The 18,044-nt window shown below is 42.7% G+C and overlaps 1 long non-coding RNA gene across 2 annotated transcripts in view; it reads left to right on the forward strand.

The window, feature by feature from the left end:
• The window catches only part of LOC137532840 (uncharacterized), a 116,428-nt gene extending 99,433 nt beyond the window's left edge, over positions 1-16,995 (forward strand). The window contains exons 3-4 of one of the 2 annotated variants that reach the window (XR_011024022.1): positions 8,700-8,780; positions 16,825-16,995. This is a non-coding gene — a long non-coding RNA (uncharacterized lncRNA). The remainder of the gene's footprint in view (positions 1-8,699; positions 8,781-16,824) is intronic. The other variant, XR_011024020.1, reaches the window with a different exon arrangement.
• Positions 16,996-18,044: the final 1,049 nt, after the last annotated feature.

Raw genomic sequence — 18,044 nt, forward strand, 5'->3', positions numbered from 1 at the left:
ATGAAACGTTTGTTCCAAGGAGAAAAGTTAGTAGAAAAAGTTAATTGCATATGGGCCCCTGTGTCTACATGAGAAGGTGGGACCTGTATCTCACCAGTAATAAGTTTTGAGTGGTTACGAGACCTTACTCTGCTAAGCGGAAATTAGTAGGAAAGTAGGAGGGTTCTTAACCTGTTTTGGTTCCTGGACATAGAAACTACGCCCAGGAACCATGCGCGCTCCCGCGCCCGATTGCGCGTGTGCACGCGCGCTCCCGGCCCGCGGTTCGTTAGCCAGGCAATCAGTGAATCGGGCTATGGAGCCCGATCACTGATTCCTCTCCCCCGCTGAAAAAGTGACAGCTTTATTCGGAAGCTTCGCTTTTTCTGGCTGTAATGTACCCCATGCGTCGCTCTAAGCATGTGTTACGCTTAGAGTGACGTCATGTAAACAAACTCATGGCCGCCATCTTGTGGCCAAAAAGTAATACTACAACTAAAAGTTAAAAAAAATGAAAATCAACACACATTTACATTATCAGAATCAGGTTTATTTCGCCAAGTACAATGAGAGTTGTACCCGGAATTGATTTTGGCATAACAGGGTCGGTACAGTAGCAGAATGGTGCAATTTAGCATACAGTAGACATATAGTAGATACATACAGTGCATATGCATTCTTACAGTAGGTACATACATTACATACAGCAAATATACACGGCATAGAATAAAAAGGATAGATATAGAAGGAAACTCAAGAGCTGGACCCAGGAGAGGACCGGGGGGGGAGGGGTAATCCGCTGCCGTATAAGGCACTCAAAACGCTTCTACAGCGATACTTTGAATCAGATGCCCCCAGTCCATCCTTGGGAGAGAGAAAAAGAGGAAAAAGAATGAAAATGGAGAAGGTAAGGACAGTGAAAAAAAGTGAGTCCCCTTTTGCCGGGCAGCCTTTAGATGGATCAGGCGTTCACACAGGTGGCAATAGTTTTTGTGTTTGTTGTCCCATGGCGGCAGAGCATCAGGGTCGGCGGGACCGTTCAGCGATGTGGCTCCTTCTGTGCGATCTCTGCATGTCTCCCTGCGGATTTTGATTGACCCCTTCTGGCACGGCTGGAGCAGTGAGGGAGTGACTGGATCCCCCTTTGTGCTGGAGTTTGCATGGGGGCCCTGGGGTGATGCCAGCCTATGATGTTAAAATGGAGATCGGATCCCTGTGGCAGCTGTTGAGGGCTGGATGCTGTGATCGTCCTGGCAGTGGCCTGCCGGTAGTCAGGCCTGCGAGAGAGCTTGGAGAAGAGGATCTCCTCCACGTGGTAGGTCTAGCGGGCTGGAGAAGGCAGTAGAAGACTGCCTCTGAAGCGGCCAGTGGAGCGACATTGGCATCGAAAGCTCCTCCACGTGGGTGGCCCAAGCAGGAAACGGCGACAAGTAGGCTGAGGGGCTGGCCTGGAGGTGACCAGCGTAGTGGCAACAATGGCCGGCATCAGGTGTTAGGTGACGGAGCGGCCCGCGGCGCTGTGGAAGCCTCCCTGGGGATCGATCAGCTGTGGCCCGCTTTGCAGTGTGCAGCAGCAACAAATCTCCCGTCAGCGGCCCAGTATGGATCTGCAGCATTGGAGCCGGCACCCAGCTGCGGCGGTGGGAGTGAGCAGCGGTCCCTCTGCAAGCTGAACGGTGCCCCCCACATGCTGCCCCAAACCGCCGATGTAACAATCAGCTGGACTCGATGGCCGGTGCGAAACAATACCGGCATGCCCGTGATCCCCACATCTCACCCCGGCGGTAGAGAGGCTCGAAGTCGAGTAAGGGTGGGAGACTACATAGAAAAAAAGTAACAAATCCGGAGCCCTGTGGCCACGGCGTCCAGGTCCGGCGCCATCTTGATCTCGGTAGGCCATAAACATATTGTTTACCTCCCACCCTCCCAAAACTACGCAAATAAAATGTTTAATATAAAAAAAAAACATTACAATAAAAAAAAAACATGTAAATATTTACCTAAGGGTCTAAACTTTTTAAATATCATTGTAAAGATGAAATATTTCTATATTTTAATTATTTTAAACTTGTAAATAGTGATAGATGCAAAACGGAAAAAATGCACCTTTATTTCCAAATAAAATATTGTCGCCATACATTGTGATAGGGACATAATTTTAACGGTGTAACAACCGGGACATATGGGCAAATACAATACGTGAGTTTTAATTATGGAGGCATGTATTATTTTAAAACTATAATGGCTGAAAGCTGAGAAATAATCAATTGTTTCCGTTTTTTTCTTATTCTTCCTGTTAAAATGCATTTACAGTAAAGTGGCTCTTAGCAAAATGTACCCCCCCCCCCCCCCCCCAAAGAAAGCCTAATTGGTGGCTGAAAAAAACAAGATATAGATCATTTCATTGTGATAAGTAGTGATAAAGTTATAGGCTAAAGAATGGGAGGTGAACATTTCTCAAGTGAAAACGACAGAACGCGAATGGGTTAAACTGAAAGTAAGCACAACTACAACATGGCCTTTATTTAATTCATCTTTTCACCTAAGTTTTCTCCTAGGAGAACATTTTTCATGTTCTGTTAAAAATAACTTTTAAGCAGTCTGCAATTGAAGAGAAACTAAAAGTAGGTGAAAAGAAACTGTTGAAATTATTATGAATATTTCCTTGTTTGCTGGAGAAAACTTAAAAAAAAGGTGAATTGAATTAGGGTCCTTGAGTTTCTCCATTGGAAATGGAATTCCAAAGTTAATATTACAATTTACACTATCAACATGATTGCTTTGAGATTGTGCCTTGTTCAGTTTTGGGTTTGGTTGTATTTTAAAGCCAAACTCCCGCCTAGGGGTTAGAAGTGGAACCTCTTTTTTTGCATTGTCCAGTTATGTTACTAATTGAAGACATTAGGCAGAGTAATGTACTGCCAGCTGCATTAGGGATAATGGAGATTTTCAGAAGCCTATGTCATATTGCAGCCTCACACTGATAAGGTATACATTGTAACGCTTAGAGAATCTGTATTGTTAAAATCGCACAAAAGTAAACATACCAGTGCGTTAGGGGACATCTACTATTACCCTCTGTCACAATTTCGCCGCTCCCCGCCGCATTAAAAGTGGTTAAAAACAGTTTTAAAAAGTTTGTTTATAAACAAACAAAATGGCCACCAAAACAGGAAGTAGGTTGAAGTACAGTATGTCCACACAGAAGAAATACATCCATACGCAAGCAGGCTGTATACAGCCTTCCTTTTGAATCTCAAGAGATCATTTGTGTTTTTCTTTCCCCCTGCAGCTCTCATGCACTGAAGTGTCAGGCTGTGAGGCTGATTGTTTCTTTCTGCACACAGCTCTGCTGGTGTTTGTAATTGCTCAGTATGTGAAAGCCCAGCCAGCTCAGAGGATGATTTATCCAGCTTGCAAAAGATAAGAGAGCAGAGAGGAGCTGCCCTAATCTAAATAACACACAGGCAGTGTGCATAGAAGGGCCTGAAGGGGGGAGTGCATAGCAGAACCACAACACTGAAGAACTTGGCAGCCTTCCAGACACAGGACGACAAGTCCGACAAATCCGACAGGGGAAAGATAAGCTGATTTATTACAGAGATGGTGATAGTAGAAAGTGCTGCAGTAAGCCAGAGCACATTAGAATAGATTTTGGAACTTGTAGGATGATAAAAAACAGGATGCGATTTTTGTTACAGAGTCTCTTTAAACAGTGAGGAAGCTCTCTAATCTTGGTGGAATTCTCCTTTAAATGGAAAGTGAACTTATGAATATGCTAAGTGAACCTTGAAAGTCCCCCTTTATTAGTAATACAACTGTAATTCACTTCCAATTTTGTTCCCTTGAAGTGATCTTGGGACTTCCCCTTTTTTAACAGGTAAACTTTATTGAAATTTTGCAGTAAATACAAAGCATTACATCAAACAACAGTGATGGAGCCGATTAGGGGTCAGAGGGAAGCGGAAAAGTTGGGATCACCAGGGCATTTTGAAAAGTGCAAATGAGAGTCTGACTAAAATTAGAATAGGAGCTGCATGAGCATATTAATAGTATGAGTTATTGTTCACAGGACGCAGACTCACAAAGAGACGTATTAGTAGTCAGATAAGCTAGACTTTAGTAAGCTATGTGGTAGATAACTATAGTAATACCCAGTACAGAAGAAAGTGTCAATAATAGTTATAGCATAGTTTTCATATATCAGTGGTACCTATGATCAGCTCACACCATTGTGTCCAGATTTGAGATTGTGCCTTGTTCAGTTTTGGGTTTGGTTGTATTTTAAAGTCAAACTCCCGGCTAGGCATTAAAAGTAGAACCTCTTTTTTGGTATGTACTACTCTTTTTGAGTAGTTCCTGCTTGGTAGCCTTCCACTTCCTGTCTTTGGGACCTAAATGGTCAAGAAAGGCATTAATGCAAATCTAGGTGGTGCTAAAGAAAGATGAACTGGGTTCAACCATAAGAACGTGATGGGAGTTCTAACTCATGATGGTATAATAACTTATGTTCACCAGTGATCCTGAGCCCTGGCCCCTGAGAACCTTATTAATTCAGGTCCTGTCTGTGTGTTTTAACTGCTTATTTGAGTATTTAGATGGAAATATCACTTACACTTTACTGTTTAGGAAGTTGATTTGCCGGTGGATTATACATTTGATCATATTGATGTTAATAATGCAGAACACACATAATGCACTAATCTGTTCTGTATACACAACAAGGATTATGCAATAAACAACCGTCATCATAAATCACCAATTTAGACCAGGTGGTCAAATAAAAGCAAGCAACAGCACAGAGGAATGTAAACACTTACTGAAATCATTATTCCTTAAAGCACTTCAGAAAAATAGCTCAACAGCTTAAAACTACACTGACAAGATGACATCATTTTATGATCCCATCTAGGAGTGATTTGCGGCAAATGCCCCATCCTGCATCCTGTAATTATTAGCGGATAGAACTTATGGTGAAATTAAAAATCTCTGGATCTTCTCATCTACAGTAGAAGATAACCATGATGCTTGGTTGGACTTGGCCTTCGTTTTCTTTGTATATTTCTACAAACTACTGTTCCCATATGTTTGGTAACATCCAGAGCACATGGCGGATGTTATAGGATCATTTTCATTAACAGGAAGCTGTTTGCTTATTCTGAACCCTCTAACCTCTACTCAGACACTTAATAATAGTTAAAGCTGAAATCCAGGCAAGTGGCTTCAAACCAAACTCTAGGCACAGATCTAAATAAACCATCTGATCTCTTAATACAGGAAATACCCAAACATTTTAAACATTTCTATGGCATGTCTTGGAGAAGAACAACTAAAAGAGTTAACAACAGGCATGGTAGGCGGGGCAGCTTCTTGGCTCAACTTCATCCTGTGTTTAGACTGCAAGGGGGCTGGTCATAAACTGAGCTCACATCATTCAACTTTGGAAGTCTGTGTGTGTGTGTGTGTGTGTGTGTGTGTGTGTGTGTGTGTGTGTGTGTGTGTGTGTGTGTGTGTGTGTGTTGCATAGTATGACTAGAGACAATACCTGTGTGGGGCAAGTACACGGCCCCACACAGGTATTGTCCAGCTTAGCTGATATCAAATAAATCACTTTTAATCTCTCTAGCCAGGAGCCTGTTTCGGAACACTTCTAGCTAGAAGTGTTCCGAAACAGGCTCCTGGCTAGAGAGATTAAAAGTGATTTGTTTGATATCAGCTAAGCTAAACAGTGCAGGGTGCTTAAAGGGTACCTAAAACCACCCCACCCCAAAAAAATGTACATACTTACCTTACTAGGGGAAAGCCTCTGGATGGTAAAAAAAAAGCTTACTTGTTCTGCCTATGCCCTTCCTGCCCTGAACAGATTACTCTGTGTACGAGCACGGCTGCACTGTGCAGGCACAAAGTTCGGCCTGTGCCTGCACAGCAGCAAGGAGCCACTCATGCATGGCTTTTTCGCTGTGCACAAGGTACTCTGTGTTACTGCTTAGGCATTGGCTGTACTTTGTACCTGCGCAGTGGGGCCACCCTTGTACACGGAGAGTTGCGTGGTCGCAAAGTGGAATAGAGTCCTATCAGTCGAGGGGCTGTGGAAATCTAGGAACCCTCTGGATCATCCCCTCTTCAGCAAAGCTGAATACTTAGGCCAACTTTCTTATCATTCCTTTTTCATGTGCAGCAGTTCCTCTCACAATCCGTGGGTGTGTAGACAGCTATTCCATGTGTAATGTCCATGTACTGCAGCCACTCTCTTTCATGAACCACTCTGTTGGGCTGTAGCTCCCTTTTCAGTTTGTTGCTCACCATTTTCAATTTTACTTTTCCATTTGCAGCCTCCTGTCCCATATTAAGCAACCATGTTCAGATGCCCCCTTGGGCAGCAGGCACCTATGCCAAGGCCTACGTAGCCTCTCCGCCAAGCTCCAAAAGCTAGTAGCAGTAGCAGGAGGCAGAACCAGGTTCTTGCACTGGCTGGATATAAAATACATTTAAAGGAGAATTCAAGAAAGTGCCAAATAAACAGTGCCTATGAACTAATACTATACATAGTGCAATTTCAGAAATACGCTTTGGCCTCTAGAGGTGCGTACACATGCACTACCAAATGCAATGACGAGTCCGTCGGACCCTCCCACTGGGCGGTCTTTAGCCGACAGTATGCGCGTGTGTACGCGCTGTCGGCGGACTGATAAGGCTGTTTCTGAACGATCCACTCAGCACTTAAAGGACTTCTGTCGCAAAAATTTTAAAATTTAAAATACATGTAAACATATACAAATAAGAAGTATGTTTCTTTCAGAGTAAAATGAGCCATAAATTAATTTTCTCCGATGTTTCTGTCACTTACAGCAAGTAATAGAAATTTGACATTACCTACGATTTTGGACTAGCCCATCTTCTCATGGGGAGTTCTCAGGGTTTTCTTTATTTTTAAAAGCACGTAGTGAATGGCAGTTGCTCCGTCCAACTGCCGAAAAAGTGTGCAGCGAGCAGGGAGGCTGGCCAGCATCTCTGTATAAATTTTTTTTCAGGGACTTTCTTTATAAAGAATAAAAGCCATGCTGAGAATCCCCCATGAAGAGATGGACTAACCCAGAACTAAATGTAATGTCTGATTTCTGCTATCTACTGTAAATGACAGCAACATAGGAAAAAAGTAATGTATGGCTCATTTTACTCTGGAAGAAATGTACTTCTTATTTGCATGTGTTTTAAATTTTAAGTTTTTCACAACAGTTCCTCTTTAAGCTTCATACCCACCCGGCGATACTTGCGGTGATGTTACCCGCCATCAGGCAACATTGTTTAACATAATCATGTTAAACGATGTTGCCCCCCACGGCGATCAAGCATCGTTAAGCGACAGACACAGCGGAATGAATCGTTAAGATCTTTGACGACTCCACGCAAACAGCCGCAATTGCTTAATTCCTGTTCGTGCCAGTGGTGCTTCGTGTGACATCGTAAGCAGGAAGAGGCGTGGCTTAATGACCATCATCAAGAGAATGTCGCTGGACCTGATGGGTGGTGACAACGTAGCTTTAGAAAAGCACTTGCAGTGTGAACCAGCCCTAAGGTTTATAGAAAGCTGTGATGTGGAAGTAATGTTAAAGAGAATCTGTATTGTTAAAATCGCACAAAAGTAAACATACCAGTGCGTTAGGAGACATCTCCTATTGCCCTCTGTCACAATTTCGCCGCTGCTCGCCACATTAAAAGTGGTTAAAAACAGTTTTAAAAAGTTTGTTTCTAAACAAACAAAATGGCCACCAAAACAGGAAGTAGGTTGATGTACTGTATGTCCACACATAGAAAATACAACCATACACAAGCAGGCTGTATACAGCCTTCCTTTTGAATGTCAAGGGATCATTTGTGTGTTTCTTTCTCCCTGCAGTTCTCATGCACTGAAGTTTCAGGCTGCTCTTTTTTCTCCTGCAAACAGCTTTGCCCTTGTCTGTAATTCTTCAGTATGTGAAAGCCCAGCCAGCTCAGAGGACGATTTATCCAGGTTGTAAAAGATAAGAGAGAAGAGAAAAGCTGCTCTAATCTAAATAATACACAGGCAGTGTGCATAGAGGGGCCTGGAAGGGGGGAATTCATAGCAGAACCACAACACTGAAGAACTTGGCAGCCTTCCAGACACAGGTCCACAAGTCTGACAAGGGAAAGATACATTGATTTATTACAGAGACAGTGATAGTATAAAGTGCTGCAGTAAGCCAGAACACATTAGAATAGCTTTTGGAACTTGTAGGATGATAAAAAACAGGATGCAATTTTTGTTACGGAGTCTCTTTAAGGCAGTCAGGAGAGCATATTCAGTAGTGCTTTATAAAAAACATATATAAAAAGTTTTTGTAAAACACTTTACACTGAGCAAAAGGAATGGGTAAAAAAATACTTCTCCTTTAAGTATATGTGAAATGATGCACATGCTTTTGACAGTCACTGTTCAAAAATGGTTAAAACTCCTCCATGGATTGTCCGTGGCACCATACTGGGAAAGTTGATGAAGAGGCGCATTTATTGAAGGAGTTATTCCACCCACTTTTGTCTAATTGGTGCTATGGGCTTCCCCCTGGTGTAAGGCTTGTCAGCAGGCGGGATAATAGAATGCGCTTCTTGGCATTGTGGGAGAGAATTGAGCTGGATTTATTAGAAGAGAAATAACCTTGGTACATGCAGTGCTTGAGATCTGTGATTTATAACCCTCTCAGGCTGAAGTACTGCCCCTCTGTCTAGATGTCACATGCAGCTGGAGATGTCTCTGTGCATAATCTTCCTGGCTCTTGTTTCAGGTAATTTCATGTCATTTTCTTCTCACTGGTGAAAATAATTATTTTTTTCTTCCCACTGTTATGTCCACATCAGTGCAGTGAAATTCGTTATTTTACAAGGTCAAGAGAGGTCCTTAAAGCAACACTCTGGATGAACAGCTATTAGCAGTGGTCTGTAGCCCACCTCACCCAAACCGATACTGTAACATTCATTTTTAGAACTTGTCACCACCATAGTGACAAATTTAGTAGAATGCAGTAAATTATTCAGAATACTACCCACTTTTACATTAGGTATCCTGGTCTCAGCATCCTATGTTTACTTATTGCTTTATGTTGGTATGTATTATACCAGTATATTGCTGTATATTGGTATGTAGCCCTCCCAGTAATGTTGTGGCCTAGGCTGTTTAGCAATGTGGAATTCTGGCATTATTTGTACTGGCTTCTGAACAATGTCCCCAGTATTGCCATGTCACAAGCCTTGGCCCAACTATAGCATGTCCTCCTACAAAGATTTACCCACTCTTGGCCATGTTCCCTTCCCTGTAAGCACTGTTCCCAGTCTGCCCATAGCAGTCCCTTTCCATGACCTCCACTACAAAAATATTGTCTCCAGTTTGAACATGTCCCATGGCCATGTGCCCATTTAAATATTGTCCCAACCTTGGCCATACTCCTCCCCCCCCAAAAAAAAAGTATTGGTCATATAACCCCCCTCCACACAGGTATTGTCTCTAACCGTGCAAAGCCCCCCACACACAGTTGTTGTCCTCACCCTGGCCGTGTACTTGCCCCACACAGGTATTGTCTCTAGTCATACTATGCAACACACACACACACACACACACACACACACACACACACACACACACACACACACACACACACACACACACACACACACACACACACACACGTGTTGTCCTCAGTCTGGCCATGTGCTTACACCCTCACTGGTTTTTTCTCTAGCCCAATCATGCCTCCCACAAGTATTTTCCTCCATACGAGTGTCGGACTGGCAGGTGGAAAAACTGGAGAAATCCACCTGCTGGCCAAGCAGCAGCAACCCTGTGTTATCGCTCCCAATAGAAACCTGCAACAACACCTGATTACTGCTGCTTGGCCAGCAAGTGGATTTCCTCATCTCTCCCAGCTCCCAGTCTGACACTGGAGAAATCCACCTGCTGGCCAAGCAGCAGTAACCCTGTGTTATCGCTCCCAATAGAAACCTGCAACAACACCTGATTACTGCTGCTTGGCCAGCAAGTGGATTTCCTCATCTCTCCCAGCTCCCAGTCTGACACTGCTCCCTACTACCCAACACATGCAGAGTTGAGAAGGGAAGCATATTAATGTGATTTATATTTACTAGTACATGTAGCCCTTTTCCCTCTCCTCTTGAATTTCTTGCTTGTTTTCTGGCCACCTACTCTCTTGTCTGCATCCATCTAATCTCCAATTACCATGTGATATTTCTCTGTGCATCCAAATGGAGGCAGCCAGGATGCAAGCAAGATAGATGCTGGAGGAAAAGGGCTACCAGCGTCATCACTAAATACAAAACACACTGATACCCTGCACCACTCTGCAGCAGGAAATGTATTTTCAGATCCTTATTTATTTAGCTTATATGGTAAATATGTAACGCGGAAAGCTGGTTTGGATGAGTCACATGCTGGATGATATCACTCTGATGGCTGAAACTGAGCAAACATTTAAGAGCCTAGTCATGAATGTCAAACAAGAAAGTGCCAAAGCTGGTCTACTGCTAAACATCAAGAAAACTAAAGTCATGTCATCTGCCCCAATGAACCGTCTACAAATAGATGGGGAAAAAGTAGAAACTGTAACAAATTTAATTTTCCCGGAATTGAAGATCTCTACAGATGGTGGCTATGAGGAGATTTAGGAAGAAATCTATGGCAAATCTGGACAATATGCTAAAGGATAAATATGTCACTTTACCAACAAAGATCAGTATAGTTCAAGAGACTCTGAAGCGAGTATCAATTTACTTTTTTAACATGCAGTATTGTTAATCAGTATAACCGCTGCTAAAACGCCGCTATCCCGCGGCAAAACGAGGGGTCTTTACCCCCCAAATCCCCCCTGCAAAATCCACGACTTTCTTGGTCGTGGATTTTGCTGCTCATGGAGGCAGAGCTATGAGCTGCAGCTGTGCCTCCATGTGCGTCAATCACCGCACGGCTCTCCGCCTCTCCCCCGCCCCTCTCTGTGAAGGCAGATTGAGAGGGGCGGGGAGAGGTGGCGATCAGCTGGGATTGACGCACTGAGAGGCAGAGCTACAGGGCTTGTCTCTGCCTCTTCAGGAAGTGCTCCCCCCGAGCTTACAGAGGGGATTTGGGGGGTAAAGACCCCTCGTTTTGCCACGGGATAGAGGCGTTTTAGCAGCAGTTATACTGATTAACATTACTGCATGTTAAAAAAGTAAATTGATACTCACTTCAGAGTCTCTTTAAAGAAAATCTTGAAGGGACCCTGAGCAGCCGTTAAAAATGAAATTGGTACTTACCTGGGGCCCCCGGTGTCCTCCTGGCTCCTCTCCCAGACGTTACCGGCAACTTTCAGGCTGAAAGTCATCTGTATACTTCCTGGACAGCCACTCTCCGTGTCATCACGCTGGCTGCTATGCGTCATCACACTGGCCGGCGTGACAGTCTTGCATATGCGCGGTTTTCTAACTCTGAACCGCACATGGATGCATATGGACAACTTTCAGCCGGGTAACGGAGAAACCAGTGGGACCGGGAGAGGTGCCAGGAGGACGCCAGGGCAACTCATAGCCTACAGTGGGCTGGAGGAAGCCCCAGCTAAGTACCAATTTCATTTGACTGTTCAGGATCCCTTTAAGTGTAAAAAAAGATGAGTTTAACTTACCTGGGGCTTCTTGCAGCCCCCTGGAGTCATTCTGTTCCCACGCCGTCCTTTGAAATCCCTCCGGCCATCAGTGGCAGCCCCGTGCGCCCAATGCTGGGAGCGTACTGCGATCAGGGTGCGTGTGGCTCGGGGAAACGCATGCACAGTAGTAGCAGTTGACTGGCAGTGACCGGCCAGCTTTGCGGGGGTCGCCACTGCTGGCCGGAGGAGGGACTCACCACCCGCAAATTCAAAAGCATCAAAAGTCCAACTTTTACCACCACATGTTGCTACTAAAGCTAAGACCATAGTTCTAAAGGGTCATTTAAGTGTAAAAAAAAATAGTTTTAGCAGTGGCTGCTGAACGTTAGCTAGATTCTTGGCCAAGGAGGCTCACACAGACTGCCTCTGCTGACAACCATCGCACTTATGTACGAAGCTTAGCCACTAATTGAACGCTTTGTCACCCAGGGAGTAATATAATTATTTAATGTTGATTGTGGAGTGCAAAGGGGTAATTTTGTGATGTTTTGTTCACCAAACTTATATGCAAAGCAATAATGTTGGAGATTGCCAATTTGAATAAGTTACAGCAAAGTGCAAAATTAATTGAGAAAAGTTATTTTAATAAGATAATTTGCGCAGCAATGATATGTATGTGTTTTCACACAACCAAACAATGCCTCAGAGGTTCCAGTCTGCTGCTTGGACATACTTCATACTAGCCATTTAATCTCTTAGAACTAAAATGAATCTCCTTGAAGAAGTCCAATGGATCGTATACTTGAAACCACCTATCTCGTATGACCTCGTTCCACAGGAGAGGACTTATCCTCCATGCCTATTACCACCGTTGTACTGGCTCTAATCATTTATTGTGTGGTTACAACTGTGATTCACAGAAGGTCATGAAGTTTGATCTACCCATTTCCTCTGCTTGATCCTGGAATTCCTTTCGTTATAGTAATTCTGGTTAACAAGCATTCTACATTTCTTGTAGGTAATGGGGTTACTGGGAATGTTTAAATGGTCATTTTTAACACAATTTCTCCCACAAATATTTTTCTTTCTTGAAAAAAAAAACAGGAATGGACAAAACATTGTCAATTTGGATAGGCTGTCCAAGCGTGACCCTATTAAACAGAGGTCAGAGTTTATAGAGCATTCAGAATTATGCTTATATCCAGGTCAGTTTTTTTTAACTGTATAGTAAATAATATAACAGGCGTCTCTGAGGGTGGTGTTCTGTAATGAGATGTAAGTTTGCCACTGAGATGCACATCCTCGAACCTGTTTCTTTGTGGTGGGGAAGACTGGATGGAGCCCAGAGAAGACATGGCATGGCCTGTTCACGCTATAGATTATAGTATTGTACTCCTTCTGTGGTGCCTCCCATCTGCAGAATCAGCACTTTGGATCAGCCTTACACCATCTGCTGGTGCCATGGAACGCCCACATCATCCTTGGAATTAAAGCGAACCGGAACTCAGAACTTCATCTCAGCTCTAAAAGATATGCAACAGCATTATAACCTTTAAAGACAAACATTTCTTTGTTACAGCTGATACAAATCCTGCCATAAATCTGCTGTTTTTCTACTTCATGATTTCATGGAAGCAGACATATTGTTAACATCCTGTGTTTACAAGGGAGCTCTCTGCCACGGCAGTCAGCTGACACAGCTAAGGAATCAAATTATCACAACTTGTGCTTAATCACAGATGAGGGGGAATTAGACAGGCTAAACTCTCTAAGTACATACAAGTCACATCAAACTCTATGGTCTAAACGGGTGCCTATAGATACTCAGTGATCTCTTATGTCAGCTTCATTCATTTTTGGCAGTCACACACACTCCCCTTCCCCTCCCCCCACCTTGCAGAGTGAACACAGCGGGGCAATGTAATATGTACTTGGTCCGGTGCTGCGTCGGGACTCCTCTTCTTTCCAACGGGTGCTGCATGCTCTATGCTGCATACCCAGTTCCTGGTCACATGACATGTATCTGAAGCTGGAGGATGGCAACATACAGTATTGTGTCTAGCTGCCAGGAAGAAGAGTAGACTAGACCCGTTGCAGCGCTGGAGCACGTGACTATTACACTGCTCCCCTGCTCCTACTCTGCATAAGGAGGAGCAGGCCCTCATAGCCCCTAGGACCTCCCCCAATTGAAGGGATCTTCATGGGTGCTGTTGTCATGCCATTGGTACCAGGGCCTGTGTGCAATTCACTTTTCCTCCTGAGTTTTCTCCTAGGAGATAATTTTTCATCTTCTATTTAGAATAACTTCTCAGCATTTTTGCAATTGAAAAGTACCAAAAAGTATGTGGAAAAGTACAATCATAACTATTTTAAGTATTGTCTTGCTTGCTGGTAATGTAAAACGCATTTTATAGACAAGTTTGAAAATATCACTTAGGAGAAAACTCAGGAGAAAAAAGATAATTGCATATGGGCCCAGCTCTTCTGTTCTGATGGGAAATGTGATGTCAGTGGCCCCAGCAAGATGGCCACCCCCTTGGAGATATGCATGAGAGTAGAGCATCAGGCTGTTACCTAGTCTTTGGGTAGTGAGGGTAAAAAAACAACAGACATTCCTTGTAAAATGAAGAGGCAATATCAAGATTCCTGTGTGTTTACTTTGAGTGACGCAGCTTGCTCTAGTCATCGGGAAACAAGCAATGGTTTTACCAATATTTATAATGAGCTGTGCCAGTTAGTGTAGATGTAGAACACTTTTTATCTTTCTGTGCAGGGGGGTAAGTATAGGAGAGCAGACCCAGTGACTGCAAGGCACCCCAGCCTCTAACCTTCCCTTCCTCCGATATGGGGGTCCATCTTCCAGGTGTTTTTGTGGCTACACTTGTCATGGGTGTGAAGATCAGGATGGCCACACTTATTTTGTGTCCCTTGCAAGAGGGTCACCAAGGGGATGCAAGGGAAGGGGAGTGATCATTTGGGGACCCAATTAAAGTTCTCCTTTGCGGCCCCATGATTTGTAGTTACGCCCCTGTTTCTGTGCGAACTGTAAACCTGCTCAAGTGACACACGGAATCCCCATTGCCTGTGATGTGCAGCTGTCCACTGCATCATTATGCTTTGTTATTGCTATGTTAAAGTTACTTTTTTATTTTACTTTGTTGCCCACAAATTATTTTTTTTCAAGTAAAAATTGTATAACATTGCAGATCTCTGTTGTATCCATCCTTCACCAGGGCTTCTTAAAGCAAATCTGAAGCAAAAAAAACAAAAATCCTTATGATACAATGAATTGTATGTGCAGTATTGATATGGAATAGAACACTAGTAGCAAAGAAAAGAGACTCATGTTTTTGTGTGGTTTTTTTTTTTAAATAACATTGCATACTATCACAGCTGCAGTTTTAAAACCACACTCTGTCTTTTAAAGAGACACTGAAGCGAAAAAAAAACCGTTAATATAATGAATTGGTTGTGTAGTACGGAGAATTACTAGAATATTAGAAGCAAAGAAAATATTTTCACATTTTTATTTTCAGTTATATAGTGTTTTTTTTTTTTTTTATAACAATGCTCATTCTCTAATATTTGCAGTTTACACACTACTCAGTATTCTAAATGATTTTTACAGAGCAGGCTGTGAACTTTTGACAGTTTTGACAGACAGTTGAGATAACAACCTTCAGAGGTCAGAGCTCTCTGCTACTTTGAAAGTCTAGGAGCTCAATGGCTTATTTGCATAGATAACAACTGGAGTTTCTTAACTCTTCCTGTACTGGAAACAATATTAGACATACAGTATGTCTCTGCTCCTAGTGTTTTATTTCTTAGCTGTACTGCACATACACATTATATCATCATTTTTTTTTTCACTTCAGTGTCTCTTTAAAGAGACACTGAAGCGAGAATAAATTTCGCTTCAGAGCTTATATTCAGAAGGGGCATGTGTGCCCCTGCTAAAACGCCGCTATCCCACAGCTAAACGAGGGTCCCTTACCTCCCAAATTCCCCCCTGCAAAATCCACGACCAACTTGATCGTAGATTTTGCTGCTCTTGAGGCAGGGCTAACGGCTGCAGCCCTGCCTCTCAACGTCGTCTATCAGCGGCGCATCGCTGCCTCTCCCCTGCCCCTCTCAGCGAATGAAGACTGAGAGGGGCGGGGGAGAGGCAGAGATACGCACTGATTGACGCGCGTGGAGGCAGGGCTGCGGTCATTAGCCCTGCCTTACCAGGAAGAGATCCCCGGGACTCCACGAGGGGATTTGGGAGGTAAGGGACCCCTGTTTAGCCGCGTGATAGCGGCGTTTTAGCAGGGGCACACATGCCCCTGCTGAATATAAGAGCTGAAGCGAGTTTTATTCTCGCTTCAGACTCTCTTTAAGCTATAAAACAAAGCAGAAATAACGACCCTTTGAACTTTCCTGCAGTAAAACCTTATCTCAAATTGTGTCTCCCCGTTTCTTGGCTGTTTAAGTGCATGCGTCAGAAAACAGGGCTGTTTCAGACCCAGTGGGTCGAATAGCTCAGAGAATCTCTTTTGCATAGATAACAACTGAAGTTTTGGAAAACAATATGAGACTTTTTCTATGCTACTAATGTTCAATTTCTTAGCTGTACTACTCATACAATTCATTATCTCATAAGTTTATTTTCGCTTAAGGTTTGCTTTATGTATAGTTTAAAACATATAAAATGTAAGAAACTTTGCATTATTAAAATTACAGTGCATCAAAACCTGGTATTTCATGACCCCAGTGCTTTCTGAAATGGGTCAGAGAGTATAGCTTTCTGAGATGGGTCAGAGTATACCGAAGCCCCCCTTGTACAGCAGTTTGGAAATCTAAGTAAAAGTGAATTCTAAAAGACCGAAAATGTAAGAACTTGTTACTATTTAAGATAAGCTGGCTCAACTGAGAATCATGATTGTTCCATAATCCTTCCGAAACAATCTGTCCTTTTCATGACTTGGAAATGTAAAAATCTGTCTTGATACATATGTACTGTGCATTATTCAAAGGGTTACAACACTCAGTATTAATCAGGGTAATCTATATGATAAGAGTTAAATACTCCTTGGGGCCATTGGAACTAATGATAGGATTGGATTGATGTGACTACATTAAACCCCTTTGAATCTGGCAAGGCCAGTATTTCCTACTTGGGTCTGATCCATTCCTTTGATTTATTCTGTTTTTTTTCTTATAGACATAATCCTGTTCAAGCCTCATCAGTTTCTTACATTCAGTCTACGAATGCCTCCAAGTCAAGATGTCATTGTCAGTGTCAATATTGCTATGAAGCTGAACACAATAATAATATGATGATGTAACAGTTTGTGTATTTTTTCAAACAAGTCATAAAAAAAATGAAAGTCAAGCTGCAAAGTGTAGCTCTAGTTTGGGGTTCTGTATGCGCAAAGGAATATGAACATTTGCATATGAACAGAAATGTATCTATTTTTTATGTTCAGAATTGCAGAGTACCCAGCAAACTCCTAGGAGTGCGTAAGGGGCTAAAAAGGACCAACAAGTCCTCTTACAAAAATGCTGTGCAAAACAGAAGGATGCCATCTAAAAAAAAAAAAAATTATATATATGTATGTGTGTGTATATATATATATATATATATATATATATATATATCTGCATGCATGTTAGTTAGGGCCCTTTTCCACTAGAGCGATTGTGATTGTTGAATCGCAAAATCGCAAATCGCTAGTGATTTTTAAATCGCTAGGGTTGTTACTTTATCATAGAAATCACGAGAAGTATTTTCCACTACAGTGATTCGATTTGGAAATCGCAATCGCTTGCTGGAGCGATTTTTACAATGATAATGCAATGCAAATGAAAATCGCAAATCGCAATCGCATAACAGAATTAATGAAAAATCGCAATCGCTGGCATTTGTGATTTGTGATTGCGATTGCTAGTGGAAAAGGGCCCTTAAAGAGGAACTATTTTTACAATAATTATGTGTAAATGATTTAGTCAGTGTTTGCCCTGTGAAAAACTTTTAAATCCCTGATTTACATTCTGACATTTATCACATGGTGACATTTTTACTGCTGGCAGGTGATGTAGCTGCTGCTTGCTTTTTTAGCAGTTGGAAGCAGCTGTAAACAGCTATTTCCTACAATGCAACAAGGTTCACAGACAGGAAACTGCCAGGAGTACCATGGTCCTCAGAGTTTCTTGTGGGAGGGGTTTCACCACAATATCAGCCATACAGAGCCCCGATGATCTGTTTGTGAAAAGGAATAGATTTCTCATGTAAAAGTGGGTATCAGCTACTGATTGGGATGAAGTTCAATTCTTGGTCATGGTTTCTCTTTAAGTTTGGCTCTGTAATATTAGCCAGCTTACACATCATTGCATTCCAGTGGTTCTGGAGGTGTGTTTAGCTATCAGGGACAACAAAGAGAT

The sequence above is a fragment of the Hyperolius riggenbachi genome, chromosome 9 (assembly GCF_040937935.1).
Source record: "Hyperolius riggenbachi isolate aHypRig1 chromosome 9, aHypRig1.pri, whole genome shotgun sequence".
Classification (NCBI taxonomy): Eukaryota; Metazoa; Chordata; class Amphibia; order Anura; family Hyperoliidae; genus Hyperolius; species Hyperolius riggenbachi.